The sequence below is a fragment of the Carassius gibelio genome, chromosome B23 (genome assembly GCF_023724105.1).
Source record: "Carassius gibelio isolate Cgi1373 ecotype wild population from Czech Republic chromosome B23, carGib1.2-hapl.c, whole genome shotgun sequence".
Lineage (NCBI taxonomy): Eukaryota > Metazoa > Chordata > Actinopteri > Cypriniformes > Cyprinidae > Carassius > Carassius gibelio.
In genome coordinates this window covers 23,489,803-23,502,563 of record NC_068418.1, presented here as the reverse complement: position 1 = coordinate 23,502,563, position 12,761 = coordinate 23,489,803, and the positions used below count along the sequence as shown (strand labels likewise).

At 36.7% G+C, this 12,761-nt stretch overlaps 1 long non-coding RNA gene across 1 annotated transcript; it reads right to left on the bottom strand.

Annotated features, from left to right (window-relative positions):
- Positions 1–223: 223 nt before the first annotated feature.
- On the bottom strand, positions 224–3,790 carry LOC128012046 (uncharacterized). Its single transcript, XR_008182695.1, has 3 exons — positions 3,535–3,790; positions 2,126–2,274; positions 224–685 (listed from the first exon to the last, which is right to left on the bottom strand). It is a non-coding gene; the product is annotated as an uncharacterized LOC128012046 (long non-coding RNA).
- Between the last annotated feature and the right edge of the window lie 8,971 nt (positions 3,791–12,761).

Here is a 12,761-nt window from a genome sequence, read left to right as displayed (position 1 = left end):
AATTAGTAATTGTGTTTGGACAGAACTACACTGTTAAAAATTTATTGTAATTTTACAGGAAATTCCTGGCAACTAATTGCCGTGAATTTACAGCAAGTAATATACAGGTAATATATTGTTTTTTTAATACAATAGAGTCCTGTATTTTTACAGCAGTGCCACTGTGATTAAAGTAGCGTTATTACAGTAAAATGCTGTAATTTATTTTAATTTCCTGTATATTTACTGCAACTCAGTTGCCAGGAATTTCCTGTAATTTTACAGGAGACAATTACAATATTGTAATTCAAAATAATAAAATACTGCAATTTTCCATCTTCCAAAATTAAAACCAAAACAATGGCAACTTTTTATTATTTTTTTTTATTAACACACTATGCAACATCACATATAACAAACTTATTTTATCTTTTTTTTCTTCATACAAATAAAATTACAATTTCACTGAAGAATCTAGCTCACTTCCAGACGTCCAGACAGTCTATCATCAGGGGGAACATGGTAATAAATAACAAAAGGTCCCAACCAGTCTTGAACTGGGGAAGCTGTGGGGTGTGGGTGGGCATCAATACTAGCCCATCAACTCAAAACCCAGGAGTCTTCTTAATAAGGTGCAGACAGGTGCGTTGATCCCCCGTCTCTTCACTGCTTTGCTGACATCTTGGAATCGATTCCACAAAAAGCTCTGAAAAAAAGAGAGTGAAAACAAGTTTTCATATCAGGTAATTATAAATACTGTGTAAAAAAAAAAACATAAGTAAACTTTCATTGTAGTAAAAAAATGACGTTGATGTATTTATTTAACATCAACACATTTAACAACATAACATTTAGAATTACATTGGCTTTTACATTGTTTTTCTTAAATATATAATGTCACTGTATGCACTGTAAATTGAATGTCGCTTTGGACAAAAGTGTCTACAAAATGGGTCATATGACGTTGCTAAAAAGAACATTATTTTGTGTATTTGCTGTAATGAAATGTTTAAGCGGTTTAAGGTTAAAAAAACACATTATTGTTTCTCCTCTACAGGTACTCCTCTCCTCGCCTTCTGAAACGTGTTGATTTTTACAAAGCTCATCGTTCTGAAAAGCGAAGTGTGCTCTGATTGACCAGCTATCCAATCTATCTATAATGTGACTGAAATGTTATGCCTCTTAACATACTTTGCCTTTCCGGCCGAAGCAACGAGACAAACATTTAAATATAATGTTTATTTCATTATAATGTCAAAACCCATTATAAAGGTGATATAAACATGATTTCTAGTCGTATTCTCTTTTGGAAGGCCAAACAAAGTAGTTTCCCTTTTTAAAGAAACAGTGTTTAAGAGTGACGCTTCAATTTAAACGAACGAACAAACACATGAGAGCAATTTCAAAAGCTTAAGGAGCTGTCTGTTCTGCTCTCTTTAGCTCTCGATCGACCTGGATGTTTTAGGCAATATTAAAATCCTGACGGGGACGTGTCCCGTATGAACGGTGCATATGGCCACCCTGTACAGATCTTCTTCATTCACCAAGAGCTTGTAACACTCCAAAGAGAAAGGAAAAAGTAAAATCACATCTAATGACTTGAACCCCCAAAATTTACTTAATGAAAATTGTAATGTTAAACTGCTGTCTGTCAGACTTCTCTGTGTTTACATAAATGTCTTGCAGGGCAATACCAACTCTATATTAGACACTTAATAGCATTAGCTTTGTCTCCATCCAGCTTTTTAATGCACATTTTAACATTTTGAAAACAAACAAAAAAATCCTGAATGGAAACGGTTCAAATTCACAGAAAATATTCTAATGTGAATAAAACTTTTTATGTGGATTGACTTGCTAATAAATGCAACATAAATGCACATTTGTTGCAACTCTATCGGCTGTTTTAAGTTGCCCCTTAAGTTTTGATCCCACATCGTTTCATGACTACTCTCCTGTCCATTTCCAATTTACATAAAAGAGCTGATGGAAATGCTCTCCAGTTATAGGGTTTCTTTGCCAAATTTCTACGAATGCGCTTAAAAGGTGCAAAGGAATTGGATGGAAACCTGTCTTTTGACATCAATGCATAGAGTATATCGTAGAGTCTATTTTCTTTATAAGTGTGCAAACAGTTTTAACATACCTTTAGTGCTTGAGGCCTCTTTAGGATACTGTTAGTTAGACACGTAGACAGCGAAGGTCGCTGCACTCCATTCAGAAGGTTGTTGTGGGGCCCCATCACAGTTGTCCCTTCCAAAGACATCATCCATTTGTCTGCACTTAGTGCCTCTCCTGAAATGCATACACAATATGATAACTAAAAGAGCACTAGAACCCTTCACTACACATGCATGAGTGGCAGTATTGGCAGAATTGGCAAAAGTACCAATTTTATCAGGTGGGAGACAAAGTTATGGTATGGTTTTTCCTAATTTAGACTAGGCATTTTAAGGATGCAATAGGATTATGTTGAATTACAGCCTTTCCTTTCTTCTTTGACATATAACCATATGACAATTATTAACAGGGCTTAAAGCAAGCAAACATATGTTCCATCTAGCAGCCAGTGTGCAGCTGATCCTGCGGACAGTCTACAGCTGTTCCCGCGCAGTCTTTTCCTTCTGCCTTGACCATTCATGACCGTGGTACGGTTATGCCGCGTTTCCACCGACCCCACCTCATTTCAATAAGACGAAATATGATATCAAACACCACTGCCTCCTTTCGTTCTCATTTTAATTTGTTAAACATATTAATAGCCGCAGAAATGAAGTTCAAGGAAATGTGTAACGTTAGGCCTTCATAATATAAAACAAAATATTATACCAAACAGTACCCTATTGTTTCCTTTTTTTCATTTTAACATATTAAAAGATTAACTGAATAAAGACCAAAGATTACCTGTTCGGTTCACCCAAAACGAATTATATTTTATGCTTTACCACTAAAGAGACATCACAGCCAGCGGCAAATGTCAGATGTCTACCCGAGTTGAGAGTGCTCCCGACGGATTAATGATCACTGAGCTCCCGCTGATCGCGTGGAGTTGACCGTCTCCGACATCAGCGAAACACATTTTTTAATAGACGCAGTCTTTATAAATAAACCGCATATTTGAGTTTTAAACAACTACATTCTCGCCTGAAATAGTTAAAACACTATACCTTTCATGACACGATGACAGTAATATTTCAAAAATTATCAAAAGAAACGGCGGTTGAAATTACAATGCTGCATTGCCACTCCCGAAAGTTCAGTAACGTTACCTTTGAACAAGTACCTCGCGAGCAGGGACTTTCTGAGGGGCATTTTTTTTACCCATAACTTTATTTAGATCATGGAAGCTGCGGTGGAAGCACACCGAGTTCCAGCTCAAAGTCCATAGTTTCTGGGTAAAGTTCTTGCGATGTAAATCTGGATAGAGTATGAAGACGCGATTTTAACTAACTTCACCCTATTCCACTGAATTATACCAAATGAAACAATCAGCACTGACTCAGATCACCAGTATTAATATATAAAGACTTATAAAACAAATTTTATGTTACATACCTGAGACATGTTCTTTCTTCCAAAAAAATGTTAAAATACTTCTGGTACCGTCCGTTGGCCGCGTAATTTCAAAATTCAAACAGCAGCGATCCCACAATGCTATGCGGTTGCTGTAAAAAAATGCTTCTACAGTGTAGTTACAATAATTTTACAGGACTGTCCGTTAATTTCCCATCATGCATTTGGATTTACAACAAAAACATGAATACAGTGCGTTGTTGTAAAATTTATTGTAAAAATTACATCAATTGCTAACAGTGTATATGTATGATTTATTTCACCTCGCAAATAAAAAATAAACTATTAAATAAGTCACACTGTGTGATATAAATATATCTAAAGATTTTTTTGAAATATATTGAAATAAAACAATAATATCCTTTCATTATTTATTTATTTATTTACTGCTTTCGGTAACACTTTACGTTGAGCCTATATGTACAGTATTATTAATTATGTCTTATAAAGTGCTGTGCAATTTCATCAATAATTCTAACCAAAGTTAATGCATTATAACACTTATCAATTACGCATTTTAAACAAACGCAGTTCCAGGAAGCTCTTGACCACATTACATGTCTATATTACTTTGCCAAATGATTTGAGATATTTCTAAAGTAAAATAGTTTAGCACCTTAAAAGCTACATGACGTTTCTTACAGGTGAGGTAACAATGGCACTGTTCTTGAAGAAAATGAACTTAAAGTTTAACTGTTAGTAGAGACGCTGCTGCGAAACGCTGTTGAGAGACACAGACGTAAGCCCTATTCGGACTGGATTGGTTTTACAGCGAAAGATAGGGTAATGTAATTTTACCACTGGATGTCTGTAATATTAATGGCCGATTCGCATGGGATTAGAAATCTCAGTAAAACTATCAGAAGGGGGAGGGGTAACTCGATTTACGCACCGCGGTCACCTGCCTGTCACCATGTGCATTTTAGGTTACTTCCTGAATGTAAGTGCTCTTCATCGTTCTGTAGCAGTAATAATGTTTAAGGTGATTTAGACAAGACGAGTGATGCGCTGAGTGACTGACAGGAGGCATGACTATGTATGACTGCTGTGCGTGTCATGAACTCACTGTCACAGAGTGAAAGCGTAGCTGGTTTTGTTTTAGCAATCCTGCAGGAAAACGGTATTAAACAGTTTTAAATATTTCTGTATGAAATGTGCTGAAAAACATTTGGGGCTGGAGCCCCAGAAGCCGCCAGAGTTAGGCTAACAAGAAAATACTATTTCTTTCTACTTTGAAAATGTCATTGTTGTTGTTATTTTTTGTGAAACTTGCTATTTCTGAGTTAAAATAATGTCCAAAAATATCTTGAGTGTAAATGAAAATGAGCAATGCTGACTTGTTAACTATTTGAGTTATAAATAAAATGTATTTTTTTTATAATAACATATAATTCTATTATATTTTTACATTTTGATAATAACCCTACTATAGGTAATGCATGTCAAGAACATAAATGATGCTGCCTTAGAATACATTTACTTTTACATCATACTTTTACAATACATTATCCTTTTGTGTTAGCCTTTGCTTTGGGAGTGTGTCTGTGGTACTATAGTAATCTGTGTATGTGTTGTGTATGTGCTGTTGTTATTCATGAAAATACAATCAACATAATACATTTTTTACAAACTCTGAGCTGCATCCAACTGTTTGAAGCATCTTTGGTAGTTTCATGTCTTTTGCAGAGCTGTCCATCAGTACAAATAACTGGCTGAAGTAGCACATTATTTCTCATGCAGGAATGACACGGATTCTCTTTATGGCGTGGCGCTCTGTTACAGAGACGTGTGATGGTGACAGGTCATGCATGTATGCGCTGTAATGATCATGTTAAATAAATGAACGTATTAAACATAAGACCCTTATTTAACAGAGAAAATAAGCCTTTATTCAGCATACTGACACATACTGATGGAAAAAATGGTTGTTCACATTTAGCTGGTGTGAATTTAGAGCACAGAAGAATTAAATTGAGCTGCTTGGGAATTCTGGATGGCATTTTTGTCCAGACTGATGGGGATGAGAGACTTTCTGCATAGCAAATAACCTGATTAATTCATCACTGTCTTTCAGTTTTGTTCTGTTTGTGTAATTGGTGCAGAGTGCTTGTAAATAGCATGCAGTGGGACTGATTTATATTTACATTCATGCATTTACCAAAGTGACTTACAATAGAGGACTGATGATGATGTTGTTAGTATCTCTTTAAGAGAATATCAGAGGTAAAGAAGTATTCACAGTTGGCTTCTTCTCCAAAGCCATCACACTCCTCAACCCCAGATGACTGAGGGGATAACAACTCATTCACACACTGGACTAGGGTTGGATAGTAACGATACTGGTACCAAACCTGGCAACAAGCGGAAAAGCAAAAGGCCCTGAGACGGGCGACCCAGAGATGGAGGCAGTTGCTCCATGAGCTGCCCGAGCCAGGTCCCTGCATTCCACCATGCTACCCCACTATGGGTATGTCGATGGTCCAGCTGGTCTAGCTTGTACAGTATCTGGAAGCTTGGCTAGCACTTTCCAACCTGTTTTGCTGGCTCCTTCAGTCCATCAGACTCGGCTTTGCAATTCAGTTCGTCCCCCGGCATCCCCTATGTTCAGGGGCATCCAGTTTACATTAGTGAAGGCAGCCGATGCTCATATCTTGCATGCGGATGTCACAGTCCTGCTGGCAAAGGTTTGCGTTCGCGGAACGGGCATATCAGTACATGGTCCTGCTCTTCGGACTGTCTCTGTCCCCCTGTGTCTTCACGAAAGTTGTGGAGGGGACTCCTGTTCCCCTGAAAGAGCAGGGTGTTCGCATTCTCAACCGCAATTATTGGCTCATATTAGCAGAGTCTCGGGATCAGTTGTACGAGCGCAGAGATTTGATGCTCAGGCACCTCAGCCTATTAAGTGTCCCTAGAACAGGTCTCAAGGTGTTCTGTGGTCCACATGGATCCCTCACCACCAGCTTGGGTGCCACATACAACGGGCAACCAGTCCTGGAGGTTTGGACAGGCCCCAACTGCAGCGGCATATCAGTTGCCTGGAGTTGTTAGCAGTGCGCCTTGCCTTTAACCTTCTCTGAGGATGCTTACAAGGCAGGCACATACAGTACTGGTCCATACAGACAACACTGCAACCTTGCATACATCAACCGACAAGGTGGTCTGCATTCCTGACTCAGAGAACACTCGGCACGGATGCACTGGCACACAGCTGGCCTCTGGGCCTTCACAAATATGCAGGATCTAGTACCAGTCTCTGGTTCTCAAAACACTACAGCGGGTCCCATTTGAGCCGTTTCTTTCAATGAAGACTCTGCGCCTGAATATGTAAATTGATTATATATCTGTTGTTGTTGTTGCATTTTGTCCTGAATGGATGGTGTGATGTTATTTGTTATATGTAAAAAAAAAGAAAAGAAAAGTTGATCACAAAAAAAAGAGGGTAGGGGATCTGGATGCATTTTTGGTTAATTAATTGTGCCTAGAGTTTGGTCTGGTTGACTCCCAAGTAATCCTCAGGCCCCCACTGGATAGTGGTTGCCATGACCCTGGCTTATCAAGAACAAAGTGTGTCCTGCCCGTTCAGGTTGCAATAGGGTGACCACCTGCTAATAAGCCCAAGGGGGGACAAGGGGTATGTTTCTGAGGGACAATGTGGGACACTGCCTTGCGCACTGATAGTGGTCTACCCATTTCTAGCACATACCACCTTACATGGTAGATTAACAAGCCCTATTCCCCTAAACATGTGTAATTGCTGATGTACTGTATGCTTATGACAGAATCGACAAATGCACTTCCACTTACGATTTACTTTAGCTATTTAATTGTATTTATTTTTCATTAGAATTTATTCATTTTAAGAATAAATTACTGCTCATATACAGCATTTGCGTTGTACAATAGTGAATGATTTGTCCAGGGTTTATTTTTTTTTCTCATGTTTTTGTAATGTTTGGGAAGCCAGAATGCGCATGCATCAACAGAAACGGTTTGGTTTTTTTTCAGCGAACCGTGCCATCCCTATTACCTCAATAATCAATCAATTACAGGCCTAAAACAATGATGCGCGAGCAGACGGATATTACTACATCTCATCACACCCGCGCCCGCGTCTAAATCAGTTGTATGGTCTGGTTTTCAGTCTAAAACAGTTAAGTCAAGTTAAGTATAAATGTCTCGTCTGTTTCGGGAGGTGCGCAGTCAGCGGAGGCTTGTACCTCCCAACTCGCACCGGAGGCTCGCAAATTTTTTTCTCAGATTTTGAAAAATCTTCGCGATCGACTTAAATGCTTCCAAGATCGACTTGTCGACCTCGATCGACGGGTTGATGACTCCAGATATAGATGAGCGACCAACTTTTTTTAAGCAAGCATTAATTATGCGTGACACAGTCTCAATTTGTGGGATGCATGAATTGGGCTTCAAACGCTGTGCGCGCACGCGCTACACGGGAAGGGTGGTCAACCTAGGTTGCAAGCTCACTCTACTAGAAGTGTTGCATCCTCCTGAGCGCTGACTCGTGGTGCCTTGCTGATAGACATTTGAAGACACCGTAGACACCGAAGTGTATCCCATATGTGTAAACTCCACGTCCTGTCGCCACGGCTGCTGTACCACCGCTGTACCACCACTTATTTATTATCACGCTGCAATCAGTGGCAGCTGGATGCAATCATCGCATGCCAATGTGCATTTGCTTTTTTTGTTTACACTCAAAGTAGATTGGTCTCTCTAGTGAGATTCCCAATTCGTCAGCCACATTCGTGACATCTCTGTTCCCTCCTTCAGGGAACGATAGTTACAATACGTAACCAAGACGTTAAGTTTATTATCAATTTGTCTTGGTCTTCATTATAAACGTTTACATTTCATTACTTTCAGAACTGTGTATTGAACTATATAAAAACAGAAACAGAGACTTTAGAGTACTTATTATTGTGAACAAAAATTTAAACCATTAAAAATTGTGTGTGAATTAAGTTAAATATTAACTGAAATAAAATAAAGTATTATTTCAAGTAGTTGGCAAGGCAACATTTATAATTTTCTTTTAATTGAACTCGATGTATTAAAATAACTAAAACAACAATTTAATAAATAAAACTAATTCAAAACATTAATAAAAACTATAATTGTATTTCAATTATACTAAAATAACACTGACTCTAAAAATAAATAAATTCCTTTTGTTCAGTGCAAACAAGAGTTAAATAATAAAAACTCAAAAACCTGATTTGATCTAATAGCTAATATATTAGAACTGTAATGATAACAAATTCTAATGTAACAGAATATGTGCATGATACATAAGGACAAAAAAATTCCTTAACAGCAGACTAATGATTTTGTGTATATAGTATTTTAATATGTGAAGATTAACAGTGAAATCAAATCTGCCACAAATTAAAGGGATTAAAATAAAATAAATTACATTAATCCACAAAATGTAATACATTTCAATAAATAAATAAAAAAATATATTAAATAGTAAATGAAACTAGCTTTTGATGCAGATGACATACAGGTAGTATTCATTAGAAAAGCTGTTTTCCTAAAAAATTGTTATTTCTTTAACAGAACTGATTTATCTTTAATAATTTTGTGACTTCAAATCTCAAAATGTCTCAAAAAATGTTTTCTTTGTGTTATGTATTTATTTATTTATTTTATAAATTTTTTGTCCAAGAATGTGTCATGGCATTATGAGTTGATTGACGTACATACAGTTCATGCTGTTTAATGAGTAGGACTGACAGGATGCTACTACATATAATCACACATAAAACTGATTATAGTAGACATAACTACAAATTAGACTGAATCTCATCACATGCCACATGTTTTCTATCCTCACTGTCACATAGCAACAATTCTGTATCCATAGAAACAGCTTTAAATTTAAAACAAAATCTATTTTATCTCGTTTTTCCTCTAAAGCAAAACATGATATGATATATGAAACATAAGTCATTATATATTTTCAAATTAACCTGACTTCATTTAGAGTAAGGTAGTTTTCACTTATCACAGTATAGAAATCTTCTGAAATGTCATATTATCATCACATTCAGCCTGGTTCTCATAACAGAGCCTGGAGATTTGGTTAGGTCCTCACACTGCATATAGCGTGACCCATTAAATATAACTATAAAAAATGTATTAATAATAGTTATAATATTATTGCACTTTAATTATTTTGGCGGGTTGCTGGCAAGTATATGCGCTTCTGGATTTAGCGCTGCTGCTGAATAGAGCTTCACTGAATGAAAGTGTCACAGTTTTGCATTGTACTTTGAAAACAGCAAGGAGTAGCCAAAATGTATGCTTTCAGAGTGAATAGAAATCCAACCCGATCTCACGGCAATTCGTAAATTTTTCACGAGGTGGCTTATTCGTATAAATCTCAGAAATCGCAGAAATCTTATATAGTACAGTTTGTTGATCTAAAATGGTAATTGTGCATTAACAGCTGTCAACCATGTTGGTACACGAATGCAATATCAGAAATTATTTTTAAAGCGCATTTTTTATTTTGGTCGCGCATGTGGACCTACGGACCACTTACAGTATGTGCACTCCTGCATATTATTGCTTAATAGACAGTGACATTATTATTAATCTTTAAATGTTTTTCAATTAGTGTACAGGAGGAGATTTAGTGCAGATTTTGCACAAAATGCACAACAGTGTTTTAGAAAATGATCATTACTTGTCTTCCTTAATCATTGTCTTCCTTGATCATTATTTATCTCATTTTAGTCACTTGCAGAGCTGCACAACACATTATGTGCCTCTCCTAAAATTACAAACCTTTGTCTTTACAAATCCATTAATTAAAACTCGTGTGATGAAATTGAATTTGCATTGCAAATCTTGTGTCTGTATTGTTCATTTCAGAGGGGGATTTATGTTTGTCTTGGATTACTTGGGAATCAATGCAAACTCAGTGAGTCACAAGCCAACAACATTTATTCATTACAACTAGAGCATCAGTGGAATTGCAGTTATAAAAATTATATTGTCTTGCTGTTAATTATAGCCTATAGTCTTAAACAAATTGCAATGGTTGTTTTGATCCATTTATTATTGTCCCCGAATGCTTGCACTTTAACAAAAATAATATACGGCTCACAAACTTGATTATTAGTCCATGACAATAATACATTTTTGTTTACTCTTTGCAAAGGTATTGCATATTGTACATTTGCACAGTCTGATATTTTAACATTGTCATTGGCTTTCTCACAATTTGTCACTAGCATAATAGCAATTTGTAGCAACAAAGCAACCACATGTTGGTTACAGCAACAACAACAACCAGTTTCAGTGCAGATCACATTAAAATATTACAATATTTATGCCACCCCATGATTCATTAAATAACTAATAGATCACCCAAAATGAAAATGTTCTAAAAATGTACTTATCCTCAGGCCATCTAAGATGTAGATGAGTTTGTTTCTTCATCAGAACAGATTTGGAGAAATGTAGCATTACGTCACTTGCTCCCCAATGGATCCTCTGCAGTAAATGGGTGCCGTCATGGACTTTCATTCTGACGGCACCCATTGACGAGCAAGCGATATAATGCTACATTTCTCCCAATCCGTTTCTACAAAGAAGCAAACTCATCTTAATCTTGAATAGCTTATATGGGGGAATACATTTTTAGCAAATTGTAATTTTGGGGTGAACTGTTCCTTTAAAATGTCAAAATGCTTTTGTAAATGACAAAGTCACATTTTGTCAGAGTTTACAGTAAATGTCCTCACACTGCCAGAGTTCTCTCAATCAGAGCGCATCCCTGCAGTGCAATCAGCCGCTCTGATGAGATGTTCACACCAGGTACAAGCACAGAATCACAAACGCTGTCTCGCATTGTCTCCTTCACCTTTGAAGCCCAACGCTCCACGTCACCGCAGCCTCTTGAGGGTTTTCTTTCGCCTGCTCCCGTCAGTCAGAGCCCATCATCTTGCTTCACTAGAGAACAGAGTCTTTAATTCCCTCTGTGAAATGCTTCCCGCTGGTGAAAGGAAAGGGTCACAACCCTGGATGAAAATGTTTAAAAGGGTCTGTGAGCACTCGGGGAAGGTTTTTCTACTCCTGATCCTGCCCTTTGCCACAACAGAGGCCAAGACAGTGCCATGTGTTCATCATAACAACACCATTTTTGTGTTGTTATCTCAACTCTGAGACCTCACAATTGATTTATTGTCCTGAAGCACTTTTTTTTTTATAAACTGCTCTTATCGATCCAAAAAAAAACAAGAGGATTTTTATGTGATATCTAATAGCTGAATAAATTGTGGCTTGTGGGAAAAGACTGATGGAGAATACCAACTGATCTTCACAGATTCAATTTGCACGTGATGGGGATGCTTGCATGTGATTTTCTTTGTCAGATGCAATTCTGCGCCACACTTGCTGCTCTGTATAATTTAGTCTGAGGAGTCTCAGAAAGCATGACACCAAAATGAGTGAAAGAAATAAACAGGATGCCACAAAATTGAATGAAAAGTTATATATTTATATATTTACATTTATATATACTATATTAGAATATTTAACATTTAAATAATTTAATTTAAAATTTATTTTAATTATTTGTTTTATATCAAATTAAAATTGAATTAGAATTTTTATTATATCCAATAATGTTACAAATATATATATATATAAAATAAACTATGTATTTAACTATATAATTAGTAGTATATTTATATAAACAGGTTTTATCTATAAATCAGATTAATGTTCTTTTTATCACTTTATTTTCATAACATCTAAGCTCTTTTAATCCTGACGTTCTCATAACACTAATACAATAGTAAAAGGCATCCTGTCTGGACACCGTGATCTTTGTATTTAAATAAGAGGAAATGAAATTCAATATGTTAAAAAACTCCTTAATCTATTATATTTCAGTTTAATGTTAGAATTTCAGTAATGGATCGGTTAAATTTCATTTGTCTCTGTAAGACAGCAAGATAAAGCATCAGTGCTGGTATTTGGGCTCTGTGGGGGCAGGGTGCTCTCAGCATAACAGTTTGCTAATATTAGTATACTAGCTGTGAGGAACAGAGTAGCGGGGTCAATCTGCAGTTATGTCTCCAGAGATGTAGAAGAAGAAAGCGTCCACCCGTCCGTCCACAGTAATAACACAATTAAAACAAGTCAGGGTGAAAAACAAGATTAGCTCTTCCTGTCTC